We start from the raw sequence: 17250 nt of genomic DNA, 5'->3' as shown, positions 1-17250 counted from the left end.
CAGGATGGAGAGCATGATTTCCTGCACCCTTGCTCTGCCTCTGGTACTGCAGCAGATGCGGGAAGAGGGTAACGGATGACTCACCGATCCGCCTTGCAGGAGCTAACCATGCAGGGCGGTGGTTTGCCTCCTTTCCTGAGCTGTGAACCTGTTTGAAAGTCTGATGGAAGCACAGACTTTCCAAATTAAGAGCCCCTCTATACTGTGATCCTCATATGACAGTCATTACCAAGGGGTTCACAGGTCTAAGGGGAGGACCTGGGTTTAGGAGACCAATTAAGTAATTGATGATAGCCTAGAAAAGTAGGCACTAGGTGACTTTCCTTCAAAAACGGAGTGAAGGAGACAACATTTAGATATATTTGGAAAGAACTAGGCATCCAATTGGTAACTGACAGCATGCCAAGAACTTTTAGTAAGTTCACGGAAGGTAGAACTGAGAAGAGACGGCTTTCTGTCTTAAGTACAGAACAAGGCGGAAAGAACCACAATATTTTACTTCTTGCACATCACCAAAAGACAAGAATTAAGAAATAGTCTGACCCTGACAACCATGGCTTAGTGGCCAATACAGGGAATTCATAGAAACAAGAGTAAAACTTTTCAGAAAGAATCACATGATCATTGCAACACACACTCCATAAAGTCCCATTTGTCAGAATATCCCATAAAATAAAACACGTGAAAAGCTTCAAAATGACGTTTTTGCATTTTAAAAGACAGAATGAGGGAAACATGGGAGCCTCTTCACATACTAATGAAATCCTTGCCAGGACCACGGGGGACAGTCAAAGATGTCAAGAGGCCACTTAACTCTTTAGCGTATAACACATGGCATTATATTCTGTAAGTTTTAAAGGAACATTAATGTCTCCTAATCTTATAGGGAACAGCTTACCTTTCAAACTGCAACAACGTTAGCGTAGGATTTTTTCCTTACATCTTCATAATGTAATATTGTTTCACTGATGAACCAGTAAATTGTCAGCTCTATTCATTTGTGTGACGTGAGCAAGGATCCAACCCAAAAAAGGAAAAAAAAAAAAAACAACAAAAAGTGAGGTCAATTTTCTTGGCTGCTGAATTTAATAAAATCTCCCAGGCAAGAGAGTTAAGTACGCATTAATAGCTATGACTTACTCTGCGCTGCCTTCTGCAAGTCTTTGATTTTCCTATATATATACTCAGGGCTGTATTAACGTTCCCGCTAAGGGACAGTCCTCATTACTTATTTTAAGTTTTCTTCCTTCTCAGCTTTATCAGATTTATTAATCTTCCGCTCCTCTCTTATTTATAGTGCATGCTCTGGTTAAGGTTTGAAAGCATTTTCCATTATAACACCCATTTATAACTTGCAGAAAAAACAATTCTTCTATCACAGGGATCAAGGGACTTTACTTATTTCACTTTGGTCTCAAAATACTTGAGTTTCTCCAGATCAGAGGGGTTTGTTTCTTATTTCTCCGATCCTCAAAAAAAAGATAAAAAGGAAGCAGGTAGAGGGCAAGTTTACTGATTGGAAAAACTCAAAGCTTCGGTTTTAAATAAGCCCACAGTGGATTTTCACCAAATATGCTTTTTTTCAAAATGCTGTTTTTGGTAGAATGTTTATCAGAGGAAAACTATTAGACTGAACCTCAGGAAACTGCCAATATTTTACAAGAATGGCAATTCCATATGATTTAACTTAATACCTCTCATATCTTTATCCTTATGTAAAAGAAAACTGTTCAGAGCAACACAGTGACCCCTGGGATATCCAGGGGAATTCTGTGCCAGACTTGCAGCCTAGGGAAGGGAGAAGAAAAAACAGTTGTGACCAACAGATAACTGAAAGGCCCTAACAATTTGTTTGGTGCCCTAACAATTTGTTTGGTGCACACTCTCATGCAGTTTGTTCCGTAAAAAATGTGGGAAAGCTCATTAATCTGATGGCACCAGGCCATTTCCATCACACCCCTTGAGGCATGAATGTGGTAACCATAGACTTTGGGGAGTGAACACTTCAAAAGATGCCTGTATTGTGATTAGAAGATTCTCAGAGGGGCTCTAAATCGTATTCACTCAAGACACACTTCAAACCCACAGCTTTTTCCCTTTTCTTTAAAGAATGAAGTTAAAAGTAAAATGCTTGACAATTAAACAAGATTGAGGTTTCAATTTCAACTTCACCTTAATACCCTAAGACCACAAGAAGCAATTGGAATCAAACTTTGATCATTTGCTTTCATGCTCAAGAGAAACTATTAGAGTATGAGAAAACAAAGGGATCATTTTAAAAGTTCTTGCATAGAGGGAGAGCTGAAGACCAACTAAGCCCAGAGACCAAGGAGGCTTCAAGTACACATTGGAATTTGATAGGGTCTAGAATCAAGAAAGGAAGATGCTAACAGAGAAAGACAAATATCATATGATATCACATATACGTGGAATCTAAAAAAATAAAAATGATAGAAATGAATTTATTTACAAAACAGAAATAGACTCACAGATATAGAAAACAAATTTATGGTTACCAAAGGGATCAGTGGGGAGGGTGATAAATTAGGAGTTTGGGATGAACAGATACACACTACTAGATATGAAATAGATGAACAACAAGGACCTACTGTATAGCACAGGGAACTATACTCAGTATCTTGTAATAACCTATAACAGAAAATAATCTGAAAAAGGATACATGTATATAATTGAATCACTTTGCCATTCACTTGAAACTAACACAACATTAGAAATTAACTATACTTCAATAAAAAAGAACTCCCCTCCCCCCAAAATTGGAAGATGCTCTGCAAATAAAAATAGGTGTATTTGGTATTCTTGTAAATGAAAAAGAAGGCAAGATGACTCGAATGTGAGAATCCAACTCTATTTATTTTCTAGGACTGGGAACATAGGAGGCCTTATTAAAAACCTGCAATTTGTATAAGTATAATGAAGCATTAGGAAAGAACCCACCCAAGTGACACTACAGGGTAAGATGCCTGAGGGAAACTCATTTAGGTTGTTACTTTTTTTTTTAAGAAAGCTTAGGACTCCAGAAGTACAAAAGAAGGATCTGAAGGAACAAAAATCCTTCAGGTGCTGATTTCATCAGATAATAAGTTACCGTCCAGGTAACCACGCCAATGGTCATGACCGATGTGGCTGTGATTTCAAGTTAACATTTAAAACACATAGCTGGTCAAAGCCCACCTCTGAAATCAATGAAAATTCAAACTAACATTCACACTGTTAGTAACAGCGTTGGGAACAGGTTCTCCTCTGACCCCACGTATAGCACTCATCTCTGAGCAGAGGCATTCAACTCAGGATCATCTTACTGTGACCTCCCACACCTGCAGGGGCAGCTCAGGTCAGAGGGCAGTGGGACCCTGCTCTCAAAGTCTTGGGGAGGAAGAATTACTACCTTAGCCACTCAACTCCCTTTTTCTTTCTTTTTTTAATAAATTTATTTATTTATTTATTTTTAGCTGTGTTGGGTCTTTGTTTTTGCGCATGGGCTTTCTCTAGTTGAGGTGAGCAGGGGCTACTCTTTGCTGCGGTGCACGGGCTTCTCATAGCGATGGCTTCTCTTGTTGTGGCTCATGGACTCTCTAGGCACACGGGCTTCAGTAGTTGTGGCGCACAGGCTTCAGTAGTTGTGGCACGCGGGCTCAGCAGTTGTGGCGCACGGGCTTAGTTGCTCCGCGGCATATGGGATCTTCCCAGACCAGGGCTCAAACCCGTGTCCCCTGCATTGGCAGGCAGATTCTTAACCACTGTGCCACCAGGGAAGTCCCGCCACTCACCACCCTTTTAGACATGCACAAAACCTTTAGGAGTTGTTGCAAGAAGAGAAAAGATGTCTGCCTACTGCTTCTAGAATTCCTGACGGAAGAATCTGGAGCCCAAAGGGACATGAGCTAGTTGTCCACGGGCAACTGGGGTCTTGCTATTTGGGAGTTCTCGGGAGGTAAGGGTAAAGGAGGAATTAGAACTTAGCTCTTTGCTCTTCTCCCGCCCCAGTTTCTGCATATTTTTGCCATAAACCCCTCATGCCCATTCCATTTCAGGCTCTGTCCCATTCAGGGATTGGGAGTGAGGGAAGACAGATGGGCATGAGAAGGGTATGTGAGATTTGCTCCTATTACCTCAACGGTCTCCTCTTACTACAAAATGCAAATATACATCTCCCCAGATCAATTTCATTTTAAATGGTGACAACCAACCCAGGTGGAAGATTTCTTCTTCAGTATAGCAGATAATGTACTAAAGAATAGAAAGCAAGACTGTTGCAGACCTTTAGAAGTTGAGTTACAGCATGACTGAGACTTTTTCTGGGTAATCTAGAAACTCACTACCATGTACCTCATTTCTTTTTTCTTGTCTGCAAATAGTCTGAATTACAACCAACCAGTTTTAAAATGTACACTAGGACACTGCTGTTTTATAAACTAGGAGTTGCCTATACCCAATTCATTATTGAGATTGGACATATGAACTGACAAAAAATTAATTCATTCCAGGATGGAAAACTACCAGATACACTCACATAGATTTTGCTTTGCACAACTTCACTGGGCATCTTTCACACGAATTATAACGTGAATGGTGCAACCCCACCACGGTTGCATAGTGTACGGTTGGGGAAGGAAGCATCTGGATTTTTTCCCTAATCCAGAGTATATTTTTAAAGGAAATCCAGAGAACCAAGTTACCAGTTTCTCTACTCACAAAGACACTGATCCCAAGGCAAGAGGACTGGTACCACCCCCATCCCTACCAGCCTCTGGGCTGTTGCAGGCACCCCCTTAGAAGATGGGGAATTACCTCTCTACCTTCAGAGGGACAGAGATCTGTTCTTCAGGTCCCAAGTACTAAGAATGGATATTCCAATAAAAAGAGAAGCCATTTAGCACATAATGTTCATGAATCATAATGTTCATGAATCATGAATCAGTGGAACCCAACAATTAACAGCTTGGCTATCCTTGATGAAAAGCACATTTTCAATTCCAAAACCTTAGGAGTATGTCTTACTAGGAGGAGTCACCTGTAACCTACTTACAGATACCAAAGCCTGTGAATCATACACTGTCAAAACGTAAATGGATGGCAAAAGATTTTTAAAAGGGGGAACAAAAATAGTTCCACTGATCCAACTGAATATGACTTTAGTACACAGTCAGATAGTAGATGATAAACAGAAGAAATTCCTAAGCTTTCTAGATTCCCTGCTATAGGTTGTTCATGTGGTTCTAAATAAGTTTGATTATTTGAAGATTTTTTTCAAGATTTTTAGAAAAGCAATCAGAAAAGATTATCCTGGGCAGGCATAGGATATACAAACAAGTTACTGGTTAATGGGAAGATTTGGGGCAAAGATGACTTCAAACCCTACCCCACTCCCCAACACACACACACACATACAACCAAGCTTGCAATAATAAAAGAGAAATAGGGAACAATATAATTAACATGGTATTTAAAAATGATCCTTGAAAGGAAGAGTAGGGCAGAGACTGATATAGTTTTGAAAATGGATAATAATCCAGCAATGTAATAGATACAGCTTTTTCAGTGATGGATACAATGTAAGGCTTTCCCCAGTTAAACTGAACTCCAACTTAGAATTCCAGAGTTAGATCTCCCTATGGTTGTCACTCTACAGTTAGTTTTCACAAGTTCATTAATACTGGCTATCTTCTGATGCAATTTCTGAAGGAGAAAGCTCTTCTGTAAGAAGGACATAATATTTTTAAAATAAGTGACCAAGGTCCTTGATTCTAGCACATTGCTGATCATTTTTCTTCCACGTTAACCCTAGAAACATGGAAAGTCAGAAAGGGAAAGGAACAAGGATAAGTAGCAGAAGAGAAGAAATGTGAAAAACTAAGAGAAAAGAAAAATAATGGAAGGAAAGAGGAAGATGAAATGTGAGGGAACACATAGTCCATTCACTCAAACTCGGAGTACCGTTAACACAGTCAAAATCAAATGGAGGGCAACTTCCCCTGGGTTTATCACCCCTTTCCCTGGAGGATGCAAGAACGCCATTGCTGGCAGAGATCTAGAAGATGGTCCGCTCCAAAGTCCTCATGTCACCAGTGAGGAAAATGAGGCCCTGGAAGGACAGGTAACTTACAAAGTCAGGACAGGAAGCCAGGTTCACTGTGGAACAGTCTAAGGTTCTACAGACCACAGCTGCCTGAAAGCCGTAAAGGCTCTTCCGAGTCATAGACACTTGCTAATGACCCAAGGAGTGAGGTAAGATGGAGATGCCCTTCTTTCTCTGGGGGGAAAACACAGATCAGCTCACAGTATTTGAACCCACAGGAAGAGCTGGAATTGGGCAACGCCACAGCTGATCCAGCTTCCGGGGTAATCTGACCCTTGGAGACAGCACACTCTGAATTTAGAAGTACAAGCCCCAAGTCCAATTTCTTACATTCCCAACAAACTGTCTCTGGTGGTGATTATGCCATAACATTTCTGAAGATTAATTAAGAGCCTTTCATACATCACTTGGTTTATAATTAACAGCTCCCCCTGTCTTTAATAAAATAGATAGCATGAAATAAACAAGGGAGACCAGGCAATAGGTAAAACCTAAGCCCAAATGATATCATCATCCTCTACCCATCAAGACAGAGGCAAAGAAGCAAAAGGGGATGGAAAAGATGAGAGGGGCGTGCTGAAGAGGGATGGGGGGAGAAAGAAGGCATTTGCTCAATCAGTACCTATTTTCAGAATTTCCTTCAGGCTGGCTCTGACTGAGAGCCATCAATTATTAAAAGATGTAACGTGATGCTTCCTTTGTTAAGGCAAATCTGCAAGCAGACCCGGAGAGAAAATAAAAAATGAATTAGGCAGAATGTATTAGTCTGCTTGAAGAAAACAAAGATTTAGCTATTGAGGCTGACTCCTTTTAGAAATAGTTCAATTTTGTCTCCAAAATCCACAAACCATTTTTCCCCCCTCTCCTTACCTATTTATTATTTTCTATAGTAGATCACACAAAAAGGGGGATGAATCATTTCCTAAACTTCTCCTTTCTTTTCAGATTCAGCTTGATGTATTGTCTTCATTTAAATTACAAATACACTAATCTGAAACACTGTTTACCAAGCAGCATTTTAAATGAAAGATACAAGAAATTGCATCACTCACATTTTAAGAATGACTTTAGACTCCGGACCTCATAAAAAACAGCCAACGGTGTTCTCTGTCTTGGCTGCTATATTTCAGTCCAGCTAATGAAATTCAATTAGTGAGCTTTGTACTTAGGATATTATGATTCTGATGGTTGGTCTGATCAAAACTGGTGTGCCAAGCCCTAGTCCTGTTTTTTGGCAGACTACAGTTAAGAGAAAAATTCAGTAGGGTAGATTGGCGTGGGGAAAGTTAGTCTCAGAGGAGCTCACTTCTCACCATCATTAAAAAATATGGGAGGAGGAGAGCTGTTCCCTGTGAGGGCTCATTATTTACTAAGTGAATGGATTAGCTTTTAGAGAAACCTCAATACCTAAGTCTGTCATTATCAGTTTTAGGACTTTCCAAAAATAGTGATTGACCTAAAATAAACCAGTAACCAACTAAAACCAATAAATCACAGATTTAATTTGTTTTTAGGTTTTGATCTGCCTGAGCTTGTGTTCCAAATAAAAAGTATGGAGACTGGACTCTTAGTGATGTCTTTATAAACGTTCCCAATTAAACAAAGCAAGAAGTATCAAACAGGAAACCCTGAGCCTTTACAGTATAGATTCAGACTACACCGTCAGTTCAAGAGGTGCTGTATCTTTAACACCTGAAAGACTTTAACACTTGAAAACAGACACACGCTTAGCAAAAACCACTGGGCTGAAGCCTAGTACATTACATTTTCTTGATCCTACATCTGGACCACTGGCCTTTGATTCAAGGGCACCACACCTGCATGGATAAAGCCGAATGGCAAGACAGAATCAAACTGATGATTATATGGCCTGATTCTTTGGACAGCAAAAGTAGACAAGCAAAAATTGAAAATTTCAGAAGCATATACAGCCACTGGTCTGTTAATAACAATCCTAATTAATTAGCCCACTGAGAGCTGAGCATCCATTTAATTTTCAAAGTTGTTTCCTTAAAACACAAACAAGCTCATATCAGTCCTTTGCTTCTCTCACAGGGAATGACACCACCATCCAACTTGTGTTACAGACAGAAACCAAAGAAACATCCTTGGCATCTCTTTTGTGTCATCACCATTATCCATTCCATGTCCAAAATCTTTCCCTCTTTTTGGAAAACAATTACGGGAACAATCATATGAAATTCCAGAAGTGGCATCTGACGTCTTGGTCCACTTCTTGGAAAGTTGTTCTAGAAGCTTTCAATTTTACCTGAGAGCGACCCAGGATTGAGTACAGATGCTCAGCCTGGACTCCATGTGCCCTTGGTGCTATTTTTCTCTGACTCAAAAATGGTACAACCCCATCTGTTCTTGATAGGAATACATCATCACATTGATGTTTTTTTCGATGATAAATCCATTCTGAAGCGAACCTTTCCTTGTGTCAAATACAAAAGGGAAAATGCACACTCACTTCCTTCCCACAAATGGGCTGCCTCTGATGTGTTTTCTCAGAATTCATTAGTAAAATGCCCTGCTAGACTGCCTTGCTCCAGCTTGCTAGAGCAGTCTGTACCTCTCTTCTCAAATCCACGCTGAGTGACTTCACATTGGTAGCTTGAAATCACCCACAGCGGGAGTATTTACACCAAGGAAATCAGCAAATGTACAACTCAGGTGTTTTTTAAACATACGGTTACCAAAGGGGAAAGCTGGTCAGGGAGGGATAAATTAGGAGTTTGGGATTAACATATACACACTACTATACATAAAATAGATAATCAACAAGGACATACTGTATAGCATGGGGAACTCTACTCAATATTCTGTAATAACCTATAAACCTATATGGGAAAGGAATCTAAAAAAGAATGGATATATGCATATGTACAACAGAGAGACAGTTTATCAGCACATCACTGAAAAAGGATTTAATTTATTGTTTTTTCTATGCAAATAAAAGGTACTATAGAGTGTCTTGTGTCAACACCCATCTTTTTTTTTTTTTCTCTTTCCCTCTTTTGGGGGAGGCTAGCCAGAAATTCACCACCTCTTGTTCCTTGGCACAAGGCTAGACCATATTCCCCAGCCACCTTTGCAGGTAGGTGTGGTCATGTGATTGAGTTTCCCTCATGGGAAGAGACTAGAAGTGACAGAAACCTCTCCATACTTGGCTGGAAACCACACCCACCAATACTTTCCACAGTATTTCCCTTTCTGGGGGCTTTTGCAGATGCTATGGACACCCCTGGATGCCATCCATTGAAGTCAGAGAGCAAGAGTATAGAAGGAGCTCAACCTTCAAACCCCACCAGAAAGAGACTCACCCCAATCAGGAATACCCACTGTGAACTTTAAATGCGAGAGAACAATTAATTTTTCTTCTATTTGAACTATCTAATATTTGAGGGTTTGTCTGATTCACCAGTCACCATCACTGTTAACTAAACCCTCTTTCAACTCTTCTTTCAACCACTGTCTTTCTTTCCCCCAGCTGATGTGATAAATCTAGGCATGAGGACTGGTCAAGATTGAGAAGACAGAAATAGGAGTCCTAATATAATATTGATTTCTCACTTAGAGTTTTTATTTCACTTAAGAGTTTTGGGTTCTATGTGTTGTTCACTTCAACAGTCAACGGCTAGAAACCTGTGTTATTTCCACGTGCTTGTGGTGCCGTGTGCAGCTTATTCTTTTTCCCTTTAGTGATGTCACCTAAATGAAATGTTCCAATTTAGAATCATTTCCACGTTAGAAATATATGAAGAATTCAATCCATATGCCCTACGCCTTGTCAAGGAAATTAACTATAAAGACAGTGTCGATATTATACAATTAAAATGAGAGCTCTTAACATATTTCATTTCCCCCTGACCTGACTTTCTTCACTCATTAGGAACAAAAAGTATGAATTCATTATTTGCAAATAGTCCAGATTGCTTAATGTATTCTAGAAGGAACTAAGACACCCCCTTGTGTGCACATGCACACACATACACTCAAACGTGCAAGTTTCTGTCTCTATCAAGGGCAAAAATAATAATTAAGGTAAAGAGAAGGAGCCATTCTAAGTTGTTAACCATGTAGGCTTAGTGGAACTATAAGTGTATTTTTAGTCCATATGTTTGTATCTTAAGGTTTTCTCTTTCTCTAACGCTCATGATGAAGACAGAAAAGGAGGGAGGGAGGGAGGAAAGTAGGGAAATTTTTTAAAAATTGTTTTAATCTCCCCATATTATTTACTATATAAAGCAGCTCAGGTTTTCCTCCCTGTAAGCTTGTATAAGGAGTCTATTTGGGGGTGTTTGGAATTGCTGTGCTTTAAAAAATTTAACAATCACAGCTCTGAAGCTTAATCACTTGTATGTGTTACAAGACCAGATGGTTCAAGTGGGTGTTTGTTTACAAGCTCTTTGTATAAGGTTTTTAGCTGCTTCTTAGACCAAAGCTGGTTATTTCAACTAACAAAGGAGGCAATGAGGAATTGATGAGAAACCCCTGGATTTCACAGATCCCTGGACTGTTAGGCTTCACTCCACCATTGTCCTGGGCACTTTTACAAGGATGTATTTAGAACCTAAGAAACACAACATATGCTTCCCATGCTCTGAGCTCTTTATGGAACTCTGGCAGACTCTGGGGGAAGAAGGTATCTATCCCGGGCTCAGCGCCGCTGGATGCTGGCAGTGGACCAACCAGAAAAGACCAGAGCACCCTGACTTCCCTACGTCTTTAACTATCTTGAAGCTCTAGAATTTTAAGGTGCTTCCTGTTTTCTACCGGCTTCTGGAGCTGATCTGTTTCACCAGCCGCGTCCTCCTCCAGCTCCCTCCTTCCTGAAGTGGGTGAAAGGACAGCAAGAAAACTTCCTTGGTGGCCACCCTATTCTTTGTTTCCTCTGCATTAACCACACAGCCAATATTGGCAAACATGCAAAGGATGCAGGTTTATTTACCACAAAGTAAATCCAATAATATTAAAAGTTCCTTAAGGGAGAATGAAAAGTGTCATCAAGGCACAAACTTTAATGGCTTTGAAAAGGTGAGCATATATTTCTTGTATTTTGGATGAGAAAATCCCCTTCTCCTAGCACCCCGTCTACTCTGGACAAGATAAGTCAATGCTTGCTTATCTTCATTCTTAATAAGATGAATGATGTTTGGCAACGTTATCACACCTAGAATTAGTATCTTACATCACTCACTAGCTGTCTGTCCTTTATGGGTTACCCAAACTGGTATTCTTCTTGTCACCACCCAATCAGTTCCAAGAAATAAGATATCTGAGGCAAAAGGGGAGGGAGAAGTACATGAATATCTCAGCATTTCAGTGAACTTGCTTCTACCATATTCTACAACAACTAGCAAGAACTAGCAAGAAATTACAAACTAACAAAAATGGGTTTGATCATTATCATTTCACTATCATTTCATGCATTTAATTCCTGTCTTTTATTAGTTAGGGGAAAAAACCTTTTCCATAACTTCTTTGGATTAACTTAGCAAAAGGCAACATCATTTGACTGTGCCTTTAGGATAAGGAATGTGCATCATTTATCATTTATTCTCCAAAGAGCCACACAGTTTTTGGCTCATAGCTGGTGCTCCATAAAAGGATGCTGAATGAATGAAGGCATAAATTACTAGCTATGGCTATTCTCTTCCAATCCGAACGAACTCAAACCTTAATTTAATGTATGCCATTAGCCTTTGCAAAGTAAAGTTAGGAACACCTAGGTAAATTAGCATATTCATGACTTACGTGACCGTTTTTGTCTCCCGAAGACCACTCTTAAGAAAGAGCATTTTCCCAAAACAAACAAGCAAAAAGAACCAACTGATATTTTAGAAGAGAATATGCAGTATGATTTTTTTCTCCATTTTCTCAACTCCTGATAACCATTTGTTTATAAAACTAGCAATAAAAAAAGAAACAGATTAAATCAGGGATGTCAAAGTGATCTCAGAAATCGGATCGTCTGTCACCTCCCTATTATCAGGACAGCATGAATCAAACTAATATGTTCCAGATTCTTCTGTGTATTTATCTCTACTGTGGAACCCAAACAAAAGCCTGTCAATAAACTCTGAAATTAGGGGGAAAAAAAAGAGCGTTTTCATTGTTTACAGCCTTTAATAAAGGAGAATGTGTATAGTCAAATACAAAGAGACTTGAAACATTGTCTTGATTTTTAAGGAAAGGTATCAAACTTAGCACATATACTTTCTATGGCAACAGTGTCCACTGTATAGTAGTTGCTACTTGTGTCTCCCTGAAAATTATATGTTGACTCCTAACACCCAATGTGATGGTGTTTGGCCTTTGGGAGGTGATTAGATTATGAGAGTGGACACATGCCCCCCCAGGATGGGATTAGTACCCTTACAAGAGGCCAGAGCACTCCCTTGCCCCTTCCTCCATGTGAGGTTACTGTAAAAAGACAGCCATGTAAGACGTGGACCTCACCAGACACTGAATCTGCTGGAGCCATGATTTTGGACTCCTGAGCCAAGATCTTGGATTCCCCATCCTCCAGAACCGTGAGAAATAAATTTATCTTATTTATAAGCCACCCAATTTATGGTATTTTGTGATAGCAGCCCAAACAGACTAAGACAGTCATCAACCTTCAACTAAAACTTGTTAAGTGAATGAATCAATAGCAACCAGTTTTGTATCAAGGTAAAGACGTAGCTTGGGTGTAGAAAGTTAAACCAAAACTCAACTCCTGATTTGCTAACTGTCCTTCCCTTACTGTGGACCATGATTATGTATTCTTATCTGTGACATAAAATGAGTGGTCAGATGAAATAAGAATGTTTAAAATCAAGATGTGGTTTTTCCTCTCATCATATCCCTCTAACAAACCCTGGGAGAATCTAGCTACATTTCTGCACGCATAGGACTCCTTCTCTGCAGACCAAAGCAGCTAGAAACACCAACCGTAGCCATGAAATAGCACTCGTGGTCACTATTTATGTTTTATATACTGTCAGCAGCAACATGCTGACAGTGTATAAGCATCAGATACAGTTATCCAGGCACTTAGATGATGCAGCAAGTGTCAATACTGATGTAACTATTTATAGCCCAATAAACGATGCTTTGAACAATATTAGTAACGTTAAGCTTAGGTAGCACTCCTAGTATTAATGCCTTAATACAGATATATTGCTATAAGCATAGTTTACAGCATGGAACATAAACACAAATCCAGTGACACTGATAAATCACTTTCTTGACTGCTTAAAAATGTACTGCCAAAATGGGCTTTATGCATTACACAATGAAGCAGAAGGCAGCGATATATATTTAAATTTTCCATTTTTAAGCTGTCACTCAAAAACTTTTCATCCTTTTTTAGCTTATTGATCTTACCGGCTTGTGATAAGACTTCAGCTGCTTGGTTGGACTGTTTTTAGCTTCCCTTTCTTATTAAAAGAGCTAAATCAGGAATCATAAAATGCTACTAATTTAGCGTTTTTCAGTAGAAATGGAAGTTATGAACAGCACCAAAATAGTGTGACTCTCATGTCTTATTGCCCTAGAATCCCAGATTTAATTACCATGTGGTATAGCATAATGAAGGGTATCGTGATGCCATGTATCACTATATATACACTGAAAATAAAAACTGGTATTAAATATGCTAAAATGCTTGTTCCAGGTTCTCTGATCCTTTCAATTAAATATTTTTGCATAGGAATGAATTATACATATGTATATATAGGTTTATTATTATTGTACATAGAATAGATTCTGTGCTATTATTTCCCTTCTTTTTCTTTCAGTTACAAAGAAACCTCCATTCTTAAGGTTTTGACTACTCCTTACCTTACAATATACATCCTGCATCAAAACAACCAAAATACCATCAGCAGGTCAACTGAGGTGATTGGCTAATTACGTGATCCACCAACTTGCATCATCCCCTCCACATATGCACGCTCTTTGGGCTTAGAGTGGCAAACTGTAGACCACAGTCAGAAAACTTCCCAACTCAGAACCTTGTCTTCTCAAACCCGTGTCTGCTCTCACATGAGACTTCCTCTGAGCTCTTCAGCAAACTGTGATTTGTTTCTCCCCTCCCTTTTAGCCCCAAAGTTCAAGGCTCAGTATGGAAGAGAGAGCAGCCCTCATAGTTAATTGTCCCTATATCACAAAGGGCTGCATGGAAAGTGGAAGCCATAGCCTCCCAAGGCCAGGATCCATCATGAATAGCCCCGTGATGAGTGAGTTGTGTGCTCGTGATTGGGGATCTTAGTGTAGTCCTGAATCTCACCCACTCAGATAGGACGAAACACTGGATTCGTTCTCACCACCCGCCCAGGGCACCCTCCCGATGGCCTCGCCAGAAGGAGTGATGGCGGCAACTATTAAACAGCCATGAAATTTATTCTCAGTGGCAAGAACAGCTGGAATTTTAGTTACTATCATTATATCTAGCTTCTGAGAGAATCGTGAGAGCATGCAAAATAGCCACATTAGTTTAAAAAGTACATATGAACTAAGGGAAGGTATTTTTCTTTTAGTGTATCTAAAATCATTGGTCTTCCATAAATATTTCTTGCTCACTTGACAGCTCCTAACATCAATAACTTTAAACTTCCTGCACCATTTCAAACTGAGCCCCCAAATCATTCCTGGCACGGCTTTGGTGTCAGCTCCTAGCACGTGGACACCACCAAGAGTCACCAATTTTCTACAGAACTCACCATTTTGTTTGCATACCCCTCATTTCCATGAATGCTGCTGCTTCTCTGAACGTGGCCTCACAATCACACACATCCGGGCCCTCTGCTTTGTCCACAATCTGCATATGTACATGTACGTGGGTGTGTGCACACCCAACCAGAGAGGCACATTTCCATTTCTCTTCCACATAAATATGGTGATGAATTGGCCGCTTAGAGCTTTTCTGACAGCCGGGCGAAATGGTAGCTCCAGTGACCAGGGATGTCCTGGCTCTTCCTTGCCGAAAGGTATTCAGCACACGTAATAATTATCCATATATCTCGTGCACTCTAAAGGCATGGCAATGCAATTTTAGCCTTAAAACAAGACCATATGACAAAAACCAAGGCCATTAGGGACCAATTGCGAGGATTCTCTGCAAGACAGTGATTTTCCAACTGCACTTACATATGCTGAATAGTTACCTCTGCACGACCGCACCTGCTCTCATTTATGTAACCCCTCTGTTTTCTGAAGCTTTTCTTAATAATGAAATAGAGTCAAGTTTTAAAGGCTTGCTGGCTTTTTTTTTCCTTCATTAATTTTTTTTTCATTTCCCAAAGCACAATATGAAAATGCTGAGGGTGAAATTTCTGCTCACGCCAGTGACCACATTTCAGGATTCGCTAGCTCCTTTCTTCTTTGCTTGCCCCTCTGCCCTGACTTCTCCATCTTTACTTTCGGCCCTGCTCCCTCTCTCTGAACTGAAGCCTGGTCTTCCAAGCCCATAAATGCTGACCTCCCCACTTGAGGTTCAGTGACATAATAATGTTGTCTCTGAGAGGATGTGATATCATCATAAATCTAGGAGCTGTCCCGGCAAAGGCTCCACTTGTAAGGTAGAAAGATGGCCAAAGTTATTTTGAAATAATATAAAATGTGGCTCAAATATTCTTTCATCTCATATTTAAAAATGTTTAGATAAATGAATAAAGCCATGCCCTTTTGACAGATAAAATTATAAATACTAAAAGCAATAATATGGTCCTTCATTAATGATTTATCAATTTGAGGGGCAGTGGGGAAAAAATCGTAAGACTAGTAAGAAGGAAAACATTAAAGACTCCACAAAATGAAAAACAGCCAAGACACTAGATTTTACTACCATTATTTCGGATTCTCTATAGACTCTGCCCAATTCTATTTTTTAATTGTTCAAAGAAAGAGAAATTATCTCTAAATATCAATTAATTGTCATTTGGTTCTTTAGCTTGTAAGACTGCATTGTAATATCTCATCTCTGGACATTTTTCTAAAATTATGAGATAATGGACTTTTAATGCAAGTCCATCGCTAATCTTTAATTACAAGACAACATGGATAAATGATGCCATAAGCAATAACTCAGTATAATAACATTTTTTAAAAACCTCCATATAGCCCCTCTCCACCGAAGAAGTAATCATACATTGCAGGAGGCAGTGTTCAGGAAAGTTCTGTGAAGACACCCAATAAAAAAATCCTTATCCCTGCATTGGGGCCATCAAAGCCAAGCTCAGTTTGCTGCATTCTGTACTCTGGATATTCAATTGTTATTCTACTTCTCGCTGCTTAATTTAACAGCAATGAATCTTGGCCTGTTCTAAGTAAACAAGGGCAGAATATATTGTGCAATTTCCAATATAATACACTCAGAAGTTCCTAATTACTTGATCAAGGCATGTGTAAATAAGGGCACCTTATATAAAATGAGCCAATGATCATGGCTTGAGCATTCTACCAGTTGAACAATGTTCTGATTATCTAACCAGGTTCTAAATATGTATAGCTAATGTACGTTGCAGAATATCAAGGGTGTCATCTATAAGTGGGTGTGGTTCATGTTAAAAGCTGAGCTGTGTTTTCTCAATTCAGGTACTTGCCAGCTGACAGGCAGAGGAGTAAGTTATGACATCTCAGTAGTGATCCTGCCTGAGCATGTGTGAAGTTAGCTGTTCCTCCGATTGTCACCTCACTGGAACTATTTACATTGGCAATAGCACATGGAGTTGGTTCTAACTTAAATCTGAATCTCTTAAAATGCCTTCAAAAAAGCTTGCCCAGTGGCGCTGCTCTGGAAATAAAGCCATTGTGTACATAGAAGCTAGCCTGCCACACGCATGACAATGCGGTTACAGACAATAGAAATGACCAAGTCTTGCAGAAGAAATCATAAAATTTTGAAAGCTAATAGATGTGGGTGTGAACAATTCCCGTGTCACTTGTGCCAATCACTTATCTGTCCAAAGCGTTCAATCAAGGAATAAACAAAACCAAAATTTAAAATAGAAAAAAAAAAAAACCCACAACAAAATAAACAAGCAAAAAAACCAGATGAAACCCTAGTATTCTGCAATAATCTTAAAATTATACTTTCAACCCTAAAGGTGATAAAGAGTGCAAGATTATGAAGACAGATTATGAAAAGAACCATATCA

The 17250-nt window shown here is 39.4% G+C and overlaps 1 protein-coding gene across 17 annotated transcripts in view; it reads right to left on the bottom strand.

The window, feature by feature from the left end:
* The window catches only part of ESRRG (estrogen related receptor gamma), a 629476-nt gene that overhangs the window by 437951 nt on the left and 174275 nt on the right, over positions 1 to 17250 (bottom strand). For 11 of the 17 annotated variants that reach the window (XM_059942497.1, XM_059942535.1, XM_059942484.1 and 8 more), the window contains one exon: positions 899 to 990. The exons of the other annotated variants lie outside the window; for them this stretch is intronic. The gene's annotated coding sequence lies outside the window, so the exon portion shown is untranslated. The remainder of the gene's footprint in view (positions 1 to 898; positions 991 to 17250) is intronic. 17 annotated transcript variants of the gene reach the window in all.

The sequence above is a fragment of the Balaenoptera ricei genome, chromosome 1 (genome assembly GCF_028023285.1).
Source record: "Balaenoptera ricei isolate mBalRic1 chromosome 1, mBalRic1.hap2, whole genome shotgun sequence".
NCBI lineage: Eukaryota > Metazoa > Chordata > Mammalia > Artiodactyla > Balaenopteridae > Balaenoptera > Balaenoptera ricei.
Note: the sequence above shows the minus strand (reverse complement) of the source record. Positions and strands in the feature narration are given on the sequence as shown.